General features: G+C 45.9%; 1 long non-coding RNA gene across 1 annotated transcript; it reads left to right on the top strand.

The window, feature by feature from the left end:
- The first annotated feature begins 2,111 nt into the window (after positions 1-2,111).
- Positions 2,112-17,544, top strand: LOC145544455 (uncharacterized). Its single transcript, XR_014081436.1, has 2 exons — positions 2,112-2,487; positions 13,766-17,544. It is a non-coding gene; the product is annotated as an uncharacterized LOC145544455 (long non-coding RNA).
- Positions 17,545-18,940: the final 1,396 nt, after the last annotated feature.

Raw genomic sequence — 18,940 nt, forward strand, 5'->3', positions numbered from 1 at the left:
ATAAAAATAATAGCACCCATCAGAGCCGATCTCTGAAAAAGAGACTTCTTCATAACAAAGCACATAGTGGAAAAATATGTCTGGCTATACTCCAGTGCCCCGGAGTTGATGTGGGCAGGAGAAGCATGCATCAGTATAAACTCCTCAGCAAAGTGATTATCCCCACACAGCCCAAGAGCCATTCTACACTGAAAAGGAGAGACCACAGAGCTGACAAACCCAAGTGGAATTTCATTTCTTGTGACTGGGGGCAGTAAGCTCAGAAAAGTTATAAATACTTTCATTTACAGAAAATTATCACATGGAGCCTCGGTATGTTGGCGCCAACTTGGATTGTTGAGTTGATTCCTGTTTCATCTTGAAAAGAATTTGTTGCCATTTAGAGAAATTTGAAATTGATTCGGAGTAGACCTGATGTAAGTCTTTATAACTTGTCCCCATGGGGTGGCAAGCCCATGGTTCCCAACAACGTATCATTCCCTGAAATACATTTCATGGAAAGGATTTTCATACTCATTGCCTTTCTAGAAAGTGAACTTGTGAGAAGTGCTTGATTCGAAAATGTTTGCTGTAAAAGCGATGGAGAAAATCATGGACTGACGAAATAAGAAACGTGAATTCTGAAACCAAGGCGATGTTGAGAGGCCTGGGAGCACATGGATGATTCAATTCCGTAAATCATATGCTGAAATGTAGGTGGTGTCCCAGAACAAGGAGTCCTGATCAAATGAAGCATCTGAGCATCATGTGTTCACAGCTAAGAAAACTACGTGCTGGCTTCAGAAAGGTGTGAAGATTCTGTCCCCAAAACACACACCAGCTAGGGTCCCTACATAGTGAGCCAGCAGCACCTTCTCTGGAACCTTCCGAGGCTGCCTTTCACTGGGTGGTGGGAGTGAAATGATCATATTGTTTCTCGGGCTGCTGAAAAATTCTGGGGGAGAAGATGCTTCTTCTAAATCAAGTGTTGCTTGTGATCCAACTCTGTTCTTCCCTAGTCATGTTTCTCTAAACTTCCTGTGGGCATCAGGTCCAAAGACAGCAAATTCTAGCAAGAATAAGAAATAACGAAAAGAGAGAGAGAGAAAGGGGTGATGCCGAGGGATTCAGACAGAGTAGAATCTATCAATATTTGGAAATCATGAAGTCTTTCTTCTAGTTCATAATTCTAAATAAATAAAAAAGCTTTCAGATTTTGACTTCAAGTTGGCAGCATCATTTGTTCAGATGAAATGTTTAATCAAAATAAATTGAAAGCTAAATGTTAGAATAAGAGTAAAGTGGTTATATGATCTGGGAAGTTATGCTTAATGGAAAATGTCCTCATCTGTAAAAAACCGGAATTTTTCGTAGCATCTTTTATAGCTTCCCAAGCTCCTTCTCTCTACAGATCCTCCAAACCCAAGTTGTCTGGAGGGCTTGGTCAGCTCCCTTTAGACGTGCACCTGCTATTACAAATCTAGTATATCTGATTGTTTTGTGGCTGAGTCATGTTCACATGTCACAAAAGACTTTTGTGACACCTAGGACTATATATAACCCACCAGGTTTCTCTGTCCTTGGGATTACCTAGGAAAAAATACTGGATTAAGTTGCCATTTCCTTCTCCAGGGAGAAGATACCCACCTAGGGAGAAGATCTCCACCCAGGAATTGAGCTCATGTCTCCTGCATTGCAGGCAGATTCTTTACTGCTGAGCCACTGGATGAAGCATATTAAAAAGCAGAAACATCACTTTACTGACAAAATACCATATAGTCAAAGCTATGGTTTTCCCAGCAGTCATGTATGGATGTGAGAGTTGGACCATAAAGAAGGCTGATCACTGAAGAATTGACGCTTTCAAATTATGGTGCTAGAGAAGACTCTTGAGAGTCCCTTGGACTGCAAGGAGATCAAACTAGTCCATTCTAAAGGAAATCAACCCTGAATATTCATTGGAAGGACTAATGCTGGAGCTGAAGCTCCAATACTTTAGCCACCTGATGCGAAGAGCCAACTAATTGGAAAAGACCTTGATGCTGGGAAAGAATGAAGGCAAAAGGAGAAGGGGGTGGCAGAGGATGAGATGGTTGGATGGCATCACCGACTCAATGGTCATGAGTTTGCACAAACTAGGGGAGATAGTGAAGGACAGGGAAGCTTGGCTTGCTGCAGTCCATGGGGTTACAAAGAGTGGGACATGACTTAATGACTCAACAATGACAACAAGAAATCAGGTATCCCACCCTTCCTCCCCACGCAACTGGCAGAGTTGGAGAAACGGGTGTTGGATGGAACCAGAAAAGAAGTTACCTCTCCTAGGCCATCAGCACAGGATCCATTAATATGAAAATTAATATAAAAACGTGATTGGCTGTTTCTCTTAGCACGGTGGAGAGAGAACCAGGAGAGGTTATTTTGCAGAATGATAAACTTCCCTATCTAGTTCTTAACCCTGGGGAGACCCAGAAAAGTATGAATTTTGATTTGAACAATAATGAACGGGTAAGTGATGCAGCTTTTGGCTGTATAATGACTATTAATTTGCCAAGTCTGCTGTTAAACCCAGAGGCCCTGAAGAGATAGGGCTTTATCTAAGCAACAATTATCACGCTGAGTATGCTGTTTAGAAATAGCCCACAGTTCTGCTCTGTTATCATGAGCATCACTTTTATTCCTTGGGCAACTTTATAATTCCTCATAGAAGAATTTAATAAACGTGGTGTCATCTGAAGGAGAATAGGGTTGTGATTCACACATAAGTGCCAATTCCATTTTAGTTTTATATCTCAAATGTCAAGAGGGAGAAACTCTTCCTGTATCCTGACCTACTCTTATTTCCCCAATTTAGTAAAAATGACTTTTCTGTGATAAAGAGATTGAATTTTTACCTCGACTTGGCATTGCATCAGCAGGGTTGACTCTTATCTGTTAATTTGCCATGAGATGATTCTTTTTTTTTTTTCAATGGCACTTTTCCTCCCCACAGTGAGGAAAAGCCCTTTCAAGTTTAATTTGATTGTGGAAAGGCAGTAAAGGACAAAATGGAACTTTATGCAGACTAAGGATTTTATCATTCCATTTGCCAGGCTTAAAGCAGTCCATGCAGACAGTGCTCTCTGGACTGTTTGAATTTTCTATAGCTGCTGGAGAAAAAGACTACCTGACCAGCACAGGGGTCAGCCTTAACGGTAGCAGCCGTAACAGTATAATTATTCCCTATTGGATTGGGGGAAATTCCGGGACATTCTGGAGTGCGCTTGTATTATATTCAGGACTTGCCCCTCTAAAGGGATTTCAAGGCATTGGGGGCAGAGGAATGCCTCTCGGGGAGTGTTTGAAGGCCAGGTATAAGCGCTGCTCTCAGCTCCGAGTGGCCCACTCTGAGGCTTCCTTCCAGGATGCAGGGCTTCCCAGGTCTTGTCTGCACCTCCTTGTGCAGCCAGAAAAGAGCCAGATGCTGAGCACTGCTCCAAGGAGCCCCCAGAAAGGAAGGCGAAGACTAAACTGCCCTCAAGCAGTCAGGCAGAGCTAGCAGGGGGAAACAGAAGTTTCTAGACTTTTCAGTCCTGCTATGGTCTCTTCCTCTAGAATCTAATGAGGCATCAGAAACAGGAAGGAGTTGTGTCTCCCTTCCCTGCCATGAGACGTCCTCTCCAAGAAAACGGGTAGGGAGCACCACCCCCACCCCAGGGGAAATTGCCTGGAAGACCAATCCAACCCAGCTGCTGATGCTAATTATGCAACTGACCTTAGGCTCCACACAGTCATTTCTTATCCTCTGTTTTAGGTCGAAGATAAGAGTTGTTATAGTGTCTGCTGTCCAGGTCTATTCAGAGGTATAAGTGGCTTAATTCCCTGGAGGGAAAAATGGCAACCAACTCCAGTATTCTTGCCTAGAAAATTCCATGGACAGAGGATGCTGGCAGGCTAAGTCCATGAGGTCACAAAGGGTCAGACACAACTGAACGGCTGAGCATGCACACACACACACAACACTCCCAAAGGACTGTTGAAAGGATCCAAATGTGATAACAATAAAAATAGTTTCATATATTTGAAAGGACTTCCCAAATGTCTTTTACCATGTCTTCTATCTGACATGCCAGGCATGCAAACATTTGTTCATGGTTTGAAATGGGGACACTAACTCTTCAGGCTCCCCCAGATCAATGAAAGAGTCCCTTTTAAATAGGACACCTTCCCTCGAAAGCCAGGTGCCCAGAGACTCAACAAATTCTAACAGATTTCCCTCCTCCTCCTTCTATTCCTCCTCCATACTCTGCTCATCTCTGCAACAGAATCAATCCACTGGTTCTCTTCCTACCTTGACTGACATCAAACTTTCAACTGCACACAGGAATCTGAAGAAATCTCCCCTCAAAGGTTCATCCCAAGCCACTTGAGAGCCCCTTGAATAGACACATCAAAGTCACTGCAAAGAGCATTTAAAAGAACAAATCAGGAAAGCGTCTTCAAAGGAAAGGATCCTTTTAGTTGCCTGCAAAGTTGCTCTGGATGTGGGTTAACAGCACTTTTACATCAATGATTGTATTGACCCTACAGCAATCCTGGGAGGCAGGTTCCTTTTATTGATGGTGAAAACCTGAAGACAAAGAGGTTAAATGACCTGCCAGCACTCAACAAATGTCTTTTGTAAACTGGGACCAAGATAACCAGGCCAAGTCATCTGTGCACAAACAAAGCCCTCCAGGGAAGAGAAGAGTGGCCCCAGGAGATCTGGGCAGTGGCTCCATCCCCAAAGGTGAAAACAACACATCATATCTGTTTGAAAAGCTCTAGCATACCGATATGGGGGAGCTCTTGGGGTCTCTTGAGTCAAATGGGTCATAGAGTCTATAAGAAAAACTTGAGTAACATATGGACACACCTCTTGAGGTCTTCCAACTCCATGTTTTGGGAACCTCACACGTGGTAGAAAACTCCACAGACTGGAAATTCACATCAGAGTCCTCGACCTTTTTGGATTCTAGTTTCTAAAGTGCATGATTTACAGAGGAGTCGTCTCTAAGCATCTGTTCCTTCCTTATCTTCATAGAGACCTGCCCAGTTCTTGGCTGCCTGGTGAATTATCCAAAGGCTTGAAATGAATGTAGAAACTTCTGTTACTCCATCTCCTGCCAAGCTCTGGAGTCCAGCAAGGCTATGTATCTCACTCCCTCACCCAAATTCTCTTCATCTCTTGGCGTCTCTGTTGCCCCTTTCTCCTCCAAAGAGCCTTCCCTGATCATTTGTGTCCAAACCCCACCCCCCACAACTCTAAACCTACTCATTCAATGGTTAAATATCGATATCCCTCTGACAGGCATGGTGATGGGAAGAGTGTGTAGGACCTCTTTATTTATAGCCTTCCTAAAGGTTTCTTGTGTGGTATTTGACACTAACTCCAGGCTTCCCAGATGGCACTAGTGGTGAAGAATCTGCTTGCCAATGCAGGAGACACACGTGGGCCAGGAAGATCCCCTGGAGGAGGAAATGGCAACCTGTGATAGCCCAGGAAACCAGCCCCTAGAGGGTGAGGGGCCAGATCACACAGCCCCATGCCAAGGTCTCGGGCTCCCATGGTGATCTCTCCTTGAAGAGCCTGGAAGAAACTGAGAATATGGTCTTCTCCCAGAATGTGAAGCTGGAGCTTTATTGCAGATTCACTTTACAAATATCTGTAGGGTTCAGCAGAGGCTGCTCTAAAAAATTGTTATATTCTTCACCAGAGGAGGGTGGGGTCAGGAAGAGCACCTAAGGGCAGTAGGGAAGCAACAGGACAGATATTTTAGGTCCATCTACTTTTTCTGTGACTTGGAGAAAGGAGTTAAAGCCCACTGATTGAGTGGAATCGGCAGGTGGTTGTCCCCTCATGTCTGGTGCAGGACCAATAAGACTGTCTTTGAGGACATTTCAGTTTAGCATTGGGGGCCAGTGAGGGAGAGAGAAGGGTGGGAGGAAGAAGATGAACTGCCTACCATTACCCTGTGACTTTCCTATCTTGTTATTTGGCCAAACTAAGCTTTTGGCTGGGCTTCCCAGGTGGCACTAGTGGTAAAGAGCCCACCCACAGGTGGCTTCTCTTATGCAGGAAGCATAAGAGACATGGGTTAGATCTCTGAGTTGGGAAGATTCCCTTGGAGGAGGAAATGGCAACCATCTTAACTATTCTTGCCTGGAGAATCCCATGGACAGAGGAGCCTGGCGGGCTACAGTCTATAGGGTCACAAAGAGTTAGACATAACTGAAGCAACTTGGCATCCATGTACAAGCCATTGGGCATCCTTTCTCCCAACACGCGGGCACAGCACACACATTCAAGCATGTTCCATATTCTCTAGTATCGGTGTCTTTGTGTGTACCATGGCTGCCTTCCATTTGGAAGGTCCTTGAGCTTCCCTTTCCCATCTAAGTCCCATCCACCCTGCGAGACCAACTCCAAAGCCAATACGGCCAGCTCCCCCCAGCAAGAAGTGATCCATCCCAACTTTATGAAAACCCCATAGGACTATTTCCATCTCCTCATGGCATTTGTGTTCAACCATGTCTTTCTGTGAAAGATTCCTCCACCTCCCTGATCACCAATCACACACACACACACACACACACACACACACACACACACACACGCAAGTCTGTAAATTGTGGGATGTGGAGACTGTATTTTCTACTTATTTTTAAATAATACCCTTTAGCACAGAGTTCTTACACATAGTAAATATCCACTTAATGCTAACTGAATTTCATTTGTTGGTAAGATACATGGTAGACAGTTCAGCCCCAGAGTGAGGAGGCTCACAGACCAAGCTCCACATTTAGTGTGCGCGGTGCCGGCCAAACATGCCTCACCCACAGCTCCTTCCCAGGGCAGCCTGGATCCAACCTCTAATCAACACCAGATCCTGCTGGTGGCTGCAACTCCAGACTTTTCTGAAGGGCCAGCCCAGCTCCACCACCCTCCAGGGGGTCCGTTGAACCTCCCCCGGGCTCCCACCCAGGTCCACTTCTCCCTCTGCCCCATCTCTATCATCCTCTCTTTTCCACATGTCTTAATCCCGTGAGGTCTTTCTGATCAGTGTCCTGCAAGAGTAACATGACATCAAGAGCAAGTCATTCAAACAAGAAGACCAGCCGGAGCCTGTGTTGCTTCATCAAGCAGCCACCTTTGCCCCACGTGCACCACACCATCTCCCTGGGCTTCCCTTTCTCCCTCTGGGCACAGTGCTGCTCAGCGAGGTGAGCTCTGTGTCTATTCCTGGCTCAAGTGGGTGGTTGTGTAGATAGAAGGAGGCAGAGTGGGCCAAAGGCTTCCTGCCCACAAGTGCCTCCCATGGACCTGAGCCCAAGGCTGGTTCCTGTCACTGTAATCAGCTCCTGCAGAATGTGGAGGGGTGGAGAGGAAACACCCACTCAGCAAAATGACAGCCACACTGGAAAGGGGCCCTGGAGGAGATGACGTGCGCAAAGGGCATTTGGGAAGCGCCTGGCTGGAGGGAAGCCCAGAGCTTGAACTGATGCTCCTTCTGCTGTTCAGAGTTTGGGCCGAAATTTTAATTACAGCAGCACAACAAGCCCTGAGCCCCCATGAGGCAGCATGACTGGTTCTAGTTTTAACACCCTGAGTGGTGGGCTTCCACTTTTTCCCCTTCTGTTTGCCATGAAGTGATGGGACCGCATGCCATGATCTTAGTTTTTTTCATATTGAGTTTCAGGCCAGTATTTTCACTCTCCTCTTTCATCTTTTTCAGTGAAAGGAGTGATAGACTTTATTTTCTTGGGTTCCAAAATCACCGCGGATGGTGATTGCAGCCATGTAATTAAAAGATCCTTGCTCTTTAGAAGGAAAGCTATGACAAACCTAGACAGCATATTAAAAAGCAGAGACATCACTTTGCCAACAAAGGTCCACACAGTCAAAGATGTGGTTTTTCCAGTGATCATGTATGGATGTGTGAGCTGGACCGTAAGACTGAGCATCAAAGAATTGATGCTTTGAACTGTGGTGTCAAAGAAGACTCTTGAGAGTCCCTTGGACTGCAAGGAGATCCAACTAGTCAATTCTAAAGGAAATTAGTCCTGAATATTCACTGGAAGGACTGATGCTAAAGCTGAAGCTCCAATACTTTGGCCACCTGATGCGAAGAACTGACTCATTGGAAAAGACCCTGATGCTGGGAAAGACAGAAGGCAAAAGAAGGAAGTGACGGAGGATGAGATAGCATCATCTAGTCAATGTAGATGAATTTGAGCCAAATCCAGGAGATAGCGAAGAACAGAGGAGCCTGGAGTGTTGTAGTCCATGCAGTTTCAAAGAGTCAGACTTAAAAACAAGAGACGAAAAAACAAGAGAGGTGGGCATGGATGGTTCAGGAGGTACCACTAAGTGAGACCCAAGCCTTCCCGGTCTTCAGATTTCCAGTCTGCTGCCCATCACTTTGGCCAGTTTTGTTGCTTCCAGCCACAACTGAGGACCAGGTTGGCCTTGATGAGCACCTGTGCCCATTCCTGGGCTGGAACATGTTCATGAAGCTCAAGTATCAGGATGCCAGGCAGGGATGTCTGCTTCCCTAAAAAGGAAGGGGTTCCCATAACAGGATCACACACACACACACACACACACACACACACACACACACACACACACTTCTCTAGAAGGATTAATCACAAAGTTTGAGGAGATGGCTGGATGTTTAAGAAGTTTAGGCTGGTCTAAGGTACAGCCACCCACCCCAGGTCTGTGCTCCTGTCCTCAAATGTGAAGTGTAAGTTTATGTCAAACTCCTGGATGGTACTTTATTTTCTAAGCAACTGTTCAAATACATAAGTCAAAGCCAGCTGTTAAAACTATTCTTCCCATCCAGTTTAGGAAAGTCAGGAGAATGACATCATCCAGTTTGCTACAAGGATCATTCTCCCCTACAAATTTTGGGTTTGGCCTTTGCTTAATTGACTTTGGTTGTTGGCATGCAACAGCCTTGGAGGGAAAAAAAAAGATTATTTGATGAATTCAACCTAATTGCCAACTAAAGCACAAATGTTCCCTGTGGATCTGTTACGACACTGGAGTTTCCCTCTGGATTGCTCGAGAATCAGCAAAGGAACACAGCACAGTATTTACCAGCTAAGCAAGTGTGGTCTAAAATGTACAGAAAAATTTGTGCAGAGTCACACCTGTGTCCTGTGACCACAAGAGCCTGGAACTGGCTATAATTAATGAGTAAATACATGAGAAAACCACTGAATTTGTAAGGTGGTTAGCCAAGAACACAATTCCATTTTTTAGAAACACAGGGCAAAACAAGAATCTCAAACCACTCTGCTTTTGCTGGGGGTGTGATTGCCTTACAGGAAAGAAAAAAATAACCAGAATATGACGCCATCAGCAACTGACTTCAGGTGCCATCTGCATGGCTCCCTGGCACTATTAATTTGCAATTAACAAGGGCCGTATGTTTTATCCCCTGCAACTTGCTGTCTTGAAGTCTGAGGGAGGAGGGTTAGCGGAAGGGAACATGCAGGTGGGTGGTGAGCCTTCTCAGAAACAGATAGTTCTGCTTTGCAATCCTGAATCACTAATATGTAAGCTGCTCCCTCAAACTAATAAAAGGTCTTTGTTGAAGAGAAGTGTAATATTCCCATCATGTCATTATGAGAAGCAACTCCTCCAGTATGTGGTAGTACATTACAGAGTTGAACCTTGTGTCATGAGGCAGCCTGGCAATCTTTATTTACAGCAGACGTGGTCCATTTTGAAAATCCAGTGTGGTAGGTAAACTCTTAAACTTTGAAATGGGTAGAGAGGAGCTAAATCTGCTGACGTGTGTGGGCATTAGAATATAGCAAAGAGAAAGAGTTCTGGATTGGGTCATCCCTGTCTTCTGATCTGGGGTCTGCCACTCAGAACTCTGTGACCTACAGCAAGATACTCAACTTCTCTGTGCCTCAATTTCCTTATTTATGAAAAATTTTAAAGCTCATTGTCAGATAACTATTAAATGAGATAATGGTAAAGTGTCTGGCACAAAAGTTGGGTACTTTGCTTGATCCTTATTTGGTTGTCTCAAGTATATTCATAGATAAAAAGTACTTCAGCCAATGATCAAAGAGTCACTTTTTGGTAAGAAGAGCAATGCTATGTGCACAGTTTATTGGAAAAGAAGTGAAAGTCTGAGTTGCTTTCTCACACTGCTACACTGCCATGGAAAATATATCTTGGTTGATCAAAAATGGTCAACTCTCTAGGACAAATTATTTCAGAAGCAAAAAAGGCAGGGATGATTCCCCTGCCCCAAGTCCGTGGATCAAAAGGGCTCACTGACTGATGGTGTTCTCAGAGAGAACCATACGATGTGGGGAGGACAAAATTACGTGGTGAATCCAGCTGATGGGTGACGTAAGAATAGCAAGTAGATTGAAAGAACCTGACCTTCACTGGTTTCACCTTTGGTAACATACGAGCAACAGACATCTGCCAGAGTTGACTGAATGCTGTTGTCAAGCAAAATGGTTAATCTATAGGAGGCTAGAAAATCATAGACTTTTCCAGAGTGGCAACCAGCGTTACTTAACAAAGCCAAAACGAATAATAATACCAACAACCTCCTCTCACTAGCCTTGCAGCCAAGTCAGCAGATAAGCAGGAACTCTGAAGGTTTAAATGAAAAGTCTCCGTGACGCTTCCTCCGAAGCTGGTAAACAAACGCAGGTGCTTCTGCATCTCCCAGACACTCTGCCACTTACAGAAAGAGCGTTTCACGGCCTCTGGAGGCCAGGACATAACCCCCATGAACACCTGCTCCCGGGCCAAGACTTAGGGGCATGACTCATCCCTGGTGAACAAGGCAATTTTCTGTGGGGAAGATATATCTCCCCCCCAGATGTTAGCCAAGTTCTGCTTAATTAAGTGAAGTTCTGTGAGCCTGAACACGTACCAACAAGTGCTTTCAGTTCTCCTTTAAAAACTGTGGGAAAGGGAATGATGGGCATGGGGGATGGACGGTACCCACGCACCCCTGCTTGACTGGAAAGCAGTTGATGAATTTCAATGACTTGCACAAAGATAACTGACCAGGAAGTTGCTGTTATCATGATAGAAGGGCTGCACATTTCACAAAAAGGTCAATTTAATTCAAGATGTGTTTATTGATCATCTACCGTGTCTGGGAAAACTCTAAAAAAAAAAAAAGATACTTGGGACTGGCAAGTGGGAAGGTAGGAAGTTGTTATAAAGGGAAATGGACAAAAATGTCAATGAAAACATTTCTTCCCTGATAAACTTTCAATTTTATGTGAGAATCTGTCATGGCAACCATTATACAAGGTAGAATAAATATGAGCTAAAGAAAGGTTTAAAACACTTTCTGTAGACAGGTAGAAAAAGAAAGGATTCATTCTCACTAGAAAAAAAAAATATTGGAGTGGCTTCACAGAGACCAGTTTATAAATAATGTCCCTAAGAATACATCGATAATTTACATGACCACGTGACTGGGAATATATAATCAGCATACAGCTTTTCCAGGCACAAGTTAACTGCTTAAAGCAAAGTATATGTTTCCCAGATGTTATAGACTTTGAATTATGTTCCCCCAAAAGTTATGTGGGAGTCCTAACCCCTAAGGCCTCAGAGTATGAACTTATTTGGAAATAGGTTCTTTACAGAAGTCATCAAGTTAAAATGAAGTCATTAGGGTAGGTCCATTGCAATATGACTACGGCTTTACAATGAGGGGAAATCTGGACAGGCGCAGAGGTGCAAGGAGGGAAGACAATGTGAAAAGACACAGGGAGAACCCCAGGGGAAGATGAAGGCAGAGATGGGGATAATGCTTCTGCAAGCCAAGGATCGCCAAACTCGGCTGGCAAACCACAGAAGTCAGGGGATCAGCATGGACCAGATTCTCCCTCACATCCTTCAGAAGCAGCCAACCTCACTAACACCCTGATCTCAGACTTCCAGGCTCCAGGACTGTGAGACAATACATGTCTGTACTGTAAACCACCCGTTCGGTAGCCCTTTGCTGCGGAGGCCCTAGAATACCCACGTTTGCCATTTCAGAAGACATTCTCCCTGGGCCCAGGGTCTAGACCCACATTCTCCAAAAATACGCATGGATAATCACAGAGGTTGAGGAAGAAAATTCTAGGACTTATAAGTATCTCATTAGTTTAAGACTTCTATTCTGGTATATATTTTTTAAAAAACATTATATATTAACACAATATAGCATCCAATTTATAAATAAACATTTATACATATCTAGGATCCTTTGTTCAAAAATAATTTTCTGATAGTAACACACAGTTTAAAAATATGCAACTGTTAAAAGTGATAGAGCCTCTCATACAGAGTGAAGTAAGTTGGAAAGAGAAAAACAAATACCATATATTAATACATACATGTGACTACACAGTCGATGGAATTCTCCAGGCCAGAACACTAGAGTGGGTAGCTATTCCCTTCTCCAGGGGATCTTCCCAACCCAAGGATTGAACCTAGGTGTCCGCATTGCACGTGGAGTTTTTACCAGTTGAGCCACCAGTTTAGTTCAGTTCAGTCATTCAGTCGTGTCCGACTCTTTCGACCCCATGAATCATAGCACGCCAGGTCTCCCGGTCCATCACCAACTCTCGGAGTTTACCCAAACCCATGTCCATCAAGTTAGTGATGCCATTCAACCATCTCACCCTCTGTCGTCCCCTTCTCCTCCTGCCCCCAATCCTTCCCAGCATTAGGGTCTTTTCAAATGAGTCAAATCTTCACAACAGGTGGCCAAAGTATTGGAGTTTCAGCTTCAACATCAGTCCTTCTAATGAACACTCAGGACTGATCTCCTTTAGGATGGACTGGATGGATCTCCTTGCAGTCCAAGGGACTCTCAAGAGTCTTCTGCAACACCACAGTTCAAAAGCATCAATTCTTCGGCGCTCAGCTTTCTTCATCGTCCAACTCTCACATCCATACATGACCATGAGCCACCAGAGAAGCCCCATATATTAATGCATATATGTGGAATCTAGAAAAATGGTAAAGATGATCTTATTTTCAAAATAAAAGTAGAAACACAGATGTAGAGAACACATGTATGGATACCGAGGCAGAAAGCAGGGGGTGGGATGAATTAGGAGACTGAGACCGACATGTGTACATTACTACGTATAAAACAAATAACTAATGAGAACCTGCTGGGTGGCACAGGGAATTCTACTTAATGGTCTACGGTGAGCTGAGTGTAAAGGAAATCCAAAAAGGGAGGGGATGTATGTGTTTGGTTGATTTATTCTGCCATAGAGTAGAAACTAACACAACATTGTAAAGCAGCCCTACTCCAATAAAAATGAATTTTAATAGGTGTTCTGAATCTGGAAAATCATAGAAAGAAAATGAGATCTCTGATTCCTCTAAATTCCTCATGGTTGAAATATAATCCCAAGTGGCAGAGTAATGTGGCTTTAATTTCATGATTGCTATCATCCCATGATAGCCATGACAGTCATGATGGCCACTTTGTCATGAGAGCAGCCATCAGAGAACTCACCTTCACGGCAGTTTAAGTTTACTGTTCCTAAGTGTGCTTCTGTGACTCAAGGAATATGAGGACGAGCTCTTGCCAAGAGTTTTCTTTTCTCCTCTAAAGGTAAGGAGCCCAGGGCTGCAGACACGTTTTTCCCCACTTCTCCCCCTATGCCTTCCAAACAGCCAGCGCCTAGCAGGCCCTGAACAGATTGGGGGGCCTTTTGTTGAATAAAAACCCTGTTTTCATCCCCTTCTGCTCTTCAGGTTGGTCTGGCCGCCCATTTAGAAGATCATTTCCACCAACCACCCATCCAGATGCAGACCCTAATCACACCAGCAGATGGAGGAGATGTCTCCTGACCCAGCTTCCCACGAACGTCTCTGAACCCATTGTCTGTGACCAAAAACTTGGCATTTAATGATGGTGTGGCTGAACTACAACTGAGTGCGTCATGTGGATCTAGCCCACTTCAACTAGATCACAACTGGGAATGGTAAAACATGAATTAGGCATAACTGCAAGATGATTGTAAAGAGTAAGTGAAATCATAGACTGCAAGCTGCTCAGCAGAGTGTTCACAATGTTAGAGTATTCAGCATCTCACCCCATTTCCCATCCTCGTCCTGGGAAACAGACGGAATACAGCTCATCACTGCTTCTTCGGCTGGTGGTCTTTTGTGGTGTGAACCCGGGGCTACGAGGAATCAGGGAAGGAAGCGGCACCATGGGAGACGAGAGACCTCAAATAGCCAGTGGAACACGCTGGGTTCCAGTAGGGAGTAGTGAATGCTGAGGACGCAAACTAAGCCAATTGGAGTCTTCTGCACTCTCATCTCATCTCGGCCTTGGTCCCTCTCTGGGCGCCATCGACAGCTCCTGCTGATTTCCTAAGCTGGTATCAGGCTGGGGGCTGCTTGGCGAGGAAGCCCCCTCCCCATCTCAGGGCTTTCGGGACTCACAACTTTCTAAACACAGAGAGTAGCTTCCTATCCAGCCCAGAGCTTTCAGGAGTGATTTGAACAAACCCCTGATTGAGGAAAGCCTCCACGGCACACACACCATGGGGCAACCCCGGAAAGGCTCCTGCTGTCCCCGGTGTCACTGGGGTTGTCACACACCTCCCGTCCTCCTCCGGCACCCCCACCCTTCAGCCCTGTACACCATGAACGTCCATGGAAGAGAAAACAATTGTTCAGTGAAGATTGAAAACACCCCTCCAGCTTCTTGCCAGGGCATTTGCATTTTTGGAAGAGGTTCCTATTTCTTTTTAAGGCTCAGAGTGAGAAGATTTTAGAAAAGCTAAAAATATCTGCTAAAGAAGAGAAGGGGTGGGGGGAAAACATCCAGCTTTCCCTTCTTTCTGGATAAAAGGTTCGGGACCTAGGGAGGAACAGTCTGCTTTCTCACTCTCCTCTCTGAAGGCACAGGGCAGGGCCAAGGTCATCAGGCTCTGTTCTCCCAGAAACAAAATGACACAAAGAGGAAGGTAAACCCAAGAGCACAGGATGTAAGCACAGCCGCCGAAAGTCGAAAACAGTCCATAGAGTTAACACAAATCCCTCATTTTACAACCAAGGAGACTGATGCAGGCGGATGAAAGGGCTTGCTGGGGACCACAGCCCTGAGTCCCAGCAGCTGAAATGAGAGCCCAGAGGGAGCTCCTGGGCCACCCAGGGGCATCCACAGACAGCTCCCCACCCCACCCTCCTTGTACCTTCGTGCGTATGTGCTAAGTTGCTTCACTTGTGTCTGACTCTTTGTGACCCTATGGACTGTAGCCCATCAGTCTCCTGCGCCCAAAGGATTCTCCAGGCAAGAATACTGGAATGGGTTGCCATGCCCTCCTCCAGGGGATCTTCCCGAACTAGGGATCGAGCCCACATCTCTTACATCTTCTGCATTGGCAGGCGAGTTCTTTATCCCTAGCACCACTCGGGAAGCCCCTACTTGTACCTACACCCCCAGAAATGACTCTTGGCAATCTAGCCCACCTACCACCCCTGCAAGGCCACTGACTCAGGGTCCTGACTCAGGAGGGCCAAGCCTCCTCTGGTTGCCAGGTGAGCGACCATAACTGCAGGACACAGCCCGGCATCCAGGACTCGCTAATACACCAGCCGATTCCAAAGGAGTTCCCAGTAAGGACATGCGGCATCAGTACTAAGGTCATTGACTCACTCAAGAGCAGAAGTTCATTTTTAATGGACTTCAGCACTGGGAGGCCATGCCCTACACTCAGGAAAAGAGAAACAGGCCTCAAAGGGATCACGATTTGTCCAACAGCTCCCAAGGTCAGTGCAGAGCTAGACAGCACGGTCCTCAGTGCTGCCCCCAGCCCACGCTGCCACTCTTGAGCTTTCCTTTTGTTTATTCCATGTAATCTTTCAATCAGCACCATTGATTGAATTCCTACTTTGCTCCCTGCATAGTTCCTGGCTCCAAAGGTATGACATTGACCAAGATGGGGAAGATGGTGAGATTCCAGGGACGTTAAATCCCACTGACCCCACACGGCCGCCATCCTACCATCCTCTCCATGTTTTGAGAAGTTCAAAGAAATTATCTAACACAGGAATTCCTATTTATAATAATAATTTAAAAAAGACTAAAAATTAGTGTTTCTTTGGTAATGGGATTTTACTCTTACATATCTGCTATCTCCAGTACAGGGTGGCCAGACTTACCAAATGCAGGATGCCAGCTACATTTGAATTTCAGATAAAGTTATTTTTTAATACGTGTATCCAAAATATTACATGGGACACACTTATACTGAAATATTATTCGCTGTTTAACTGAAGCTCAAATTTAAGTTAACTTCTGCATTTTATACAGCTTCGTTGATCTCACAAGGCTACAGCTGTCTTGTGTGATTAAGAGCAAATTCCTAGAAAATGCCTTCAAATTATTAGATTTGACTCTTGCGTTTAGCTTACCTGTGAGAGTCACTTCCTTACCGGGACTCGTGGCACAAAACATAAAGACAGATGCACCTTCCAGACCTCCAGAAAATGGCTGCTCGTGATTGCATAACAATACATCTATCTGTCCAGCCTGGCACTGCACCGGAGACTTTTCAGTGTATTTTAGAGGATGGTATGAGAAGGTGGGGCTTTTGAGGATGGTTGGGGCAGAAGGGTGAAGCCCCCATGAATGGGATCAGTGCCCCACAAAGAGGCTCCAGAGAACACGTTTGTTCTTCCCACCAGGTGAAAACACAGCAAGAAGAAGCCATCTGTGATCCAGGAAGCAAGCTCTCACTAGACATCAAGACTGTGGGAGCCTTGGTCCTGGACTCCCAGCCTCAGAACTGTGAGAAAAGAATGTCATTTAAGCCACTTGGTATTGCATCGTGGCCACCCTGAGTCGACCAAGGCAGACGCCCCTCGTCCGTCTTCTACAGGAGGCCTCTGTCTCTGATTATCATTGTTGGAATCTGCTTCTCCTGCCCCATCCTCAGAAATACAAGCAGCTGTCCACCCCTCTGAGCATCACACCTCCACACATCGGCATCAGACCGTTGTCTGAAGTCCCTCCACCTTGGGATCTGATACGTCGGCATGAGGTACTAACTGCTGTCACACTACGGGCCCCAGGAGGAGTACACAGGAATGAGACACCTGAGCAAAGCCCCTTCCTGCTCTCCACCCTGCCCACAAGCACTGGTAACCTTCCGCGGTAAAAAAAAAAAAAAAAAAATTCTTGGATGTCCCTGGTGGCCCAGTGGTTAAGAATCTGCCTGTCAATGCAGGGGCTGCAGGTTCAATCTCTGTCCCAGGAAGATTCCACAAAGTGCAGGGCAACTGAAGCGGAGCGTCACAACTACTGAGCCCATGAGCCACAATGACTGAAGCGCGCACGCCTAGAGGCGGTGTTCTGCAGCAAGAGAAGCCGCCACAATGAGAAGCCTTTGCTCACACGGCACCCAGAGAGAAGCCCCAACTCCCCACAACTAGAGAAAAGCCCAAGCAAAGCAACGAAGACCCAGCACAACCCAAAATAAATAGACAAATAAATAAGATTGCAATTTAAAAAAAAAAAATCTCTTCTCTTGGTTTAAAGGCTTGACAGTTTTTAACAGTTCTACAATGTTCAGTTCCCGAGAGTTGATGGTGACCAGTCCCTCCTCACCTGTTATCCAGCCCCTCCCATCCTTGTCCCCTGAGGAAAAGTCAGGAGAGACCCAGCGATGGGGTCAGGGCCCCTATAGAGAGGTGCCAGAGGGCTCTCTTGCTCTTACCACCAGAAAGAAAGAAAGTGAAAGTGAAAGTCATTCAGCCATGTCTGACTCTCTGCGACCCCGTGGACTGTACAGTCCATGGAATTCTCCAGGCCAGAATACTGGAGTGGGTAGCCTTTCCCTTCTCCAGGGGGTCTTCCCAACCCAGGGATCGAACCCAGGTCTCCTGCATTGCAGGTGGATTCTTTACTAGCTGAGCCACAAGGTGAAGACCCAATTGCTGCTGTGAGGGGACAGCCTGAGAAGCCACCTCCCAGAGGCCACACCACAGCCCACTCTGCCCCCCTCGGGCCTCCGGGCGGACTAGGCAGGAACAGCCAGTGGTCCCTCCTAGGAGGCCCTCCCACCCGTGCTGGTGAGCAGACGCCAGGCTGGCAGAGCCCCCTCCCTAGTCTGCACAAACACCGCCCTCATATTCAGCAGACACATTCGAAACTGGAACCTCAAACTCAGGAAGAAAGAAAAAGGAAGAGCAAGGGGAAAGTCCTGGTGGCAGGAACTCATGGATCCATGCCTCCTGTGTTAGGGCTTATCCTACACAAGTTCTTCAGAGCGGGCCAGGTGCGTGATCTGGACACAAACAGACACACAGAGACACAGACACACACAGACACACACACACATACACACATACACAGTTCAGTTCAGTTCAGTCGCTCAGTCGCGTCCAACTCTTTGTGACCCCATGAATCGCAGCACGCCAGGCCTCCCTGTCCATCACCAACTCCCGGAGGTTACCCAAACCCATGTCCATCGAGTCGATGATGTCATCCAGCCATCTCATCCTCTGTCATCCCCTTCTCCTCCCTCCTTCAATCTTTCCCAGCATCAGGGTCTTTTCAAATGAGTCAGTTCTTCGCATCATGTGGCCAAAGTATTGGAGTTTCAGCTTCAGCATCCGTCCTTCCAATGAACACCCAGGACTGATCTCCTTTAGGATGGACTGGTTGGATCTCCTTGCAGTCCAAGGGACTCTCAAGAGTCTTCTCCAACACCACAGTTCAAAAGTATCAATTCTTCGGCGCCCACACATACAGAGCCAGGCTAATCCCTGTATCACTGGCTGCCACTGGTTTCCTAAGAAGCTTACCAGGGCACATCTCAACTTCAACAAGGACCCGCTAACAGTTTTACATTTCTCCCCAGTATCCGAGGCCATTCTTATCTCCTAATGAAATCAGGAACTTCGGGAGACAGT

The sequence above is a fragment of the Giraffa tippelskirchi genome, chromosome 4 (genome assembly GCF_054371585.1).
Source record: "Giraffa tippelskirchi isolate mGirTip1 chromosome 4, T2T-mGirTip1v1.2.pri, whole genome shotgun sequence".
NCBI lineage: Eukaryota > Metazoa > Chordata > Mammalia > Artiodactyla > Giraffidae > Giraffa > Giraffa tippelskirchi.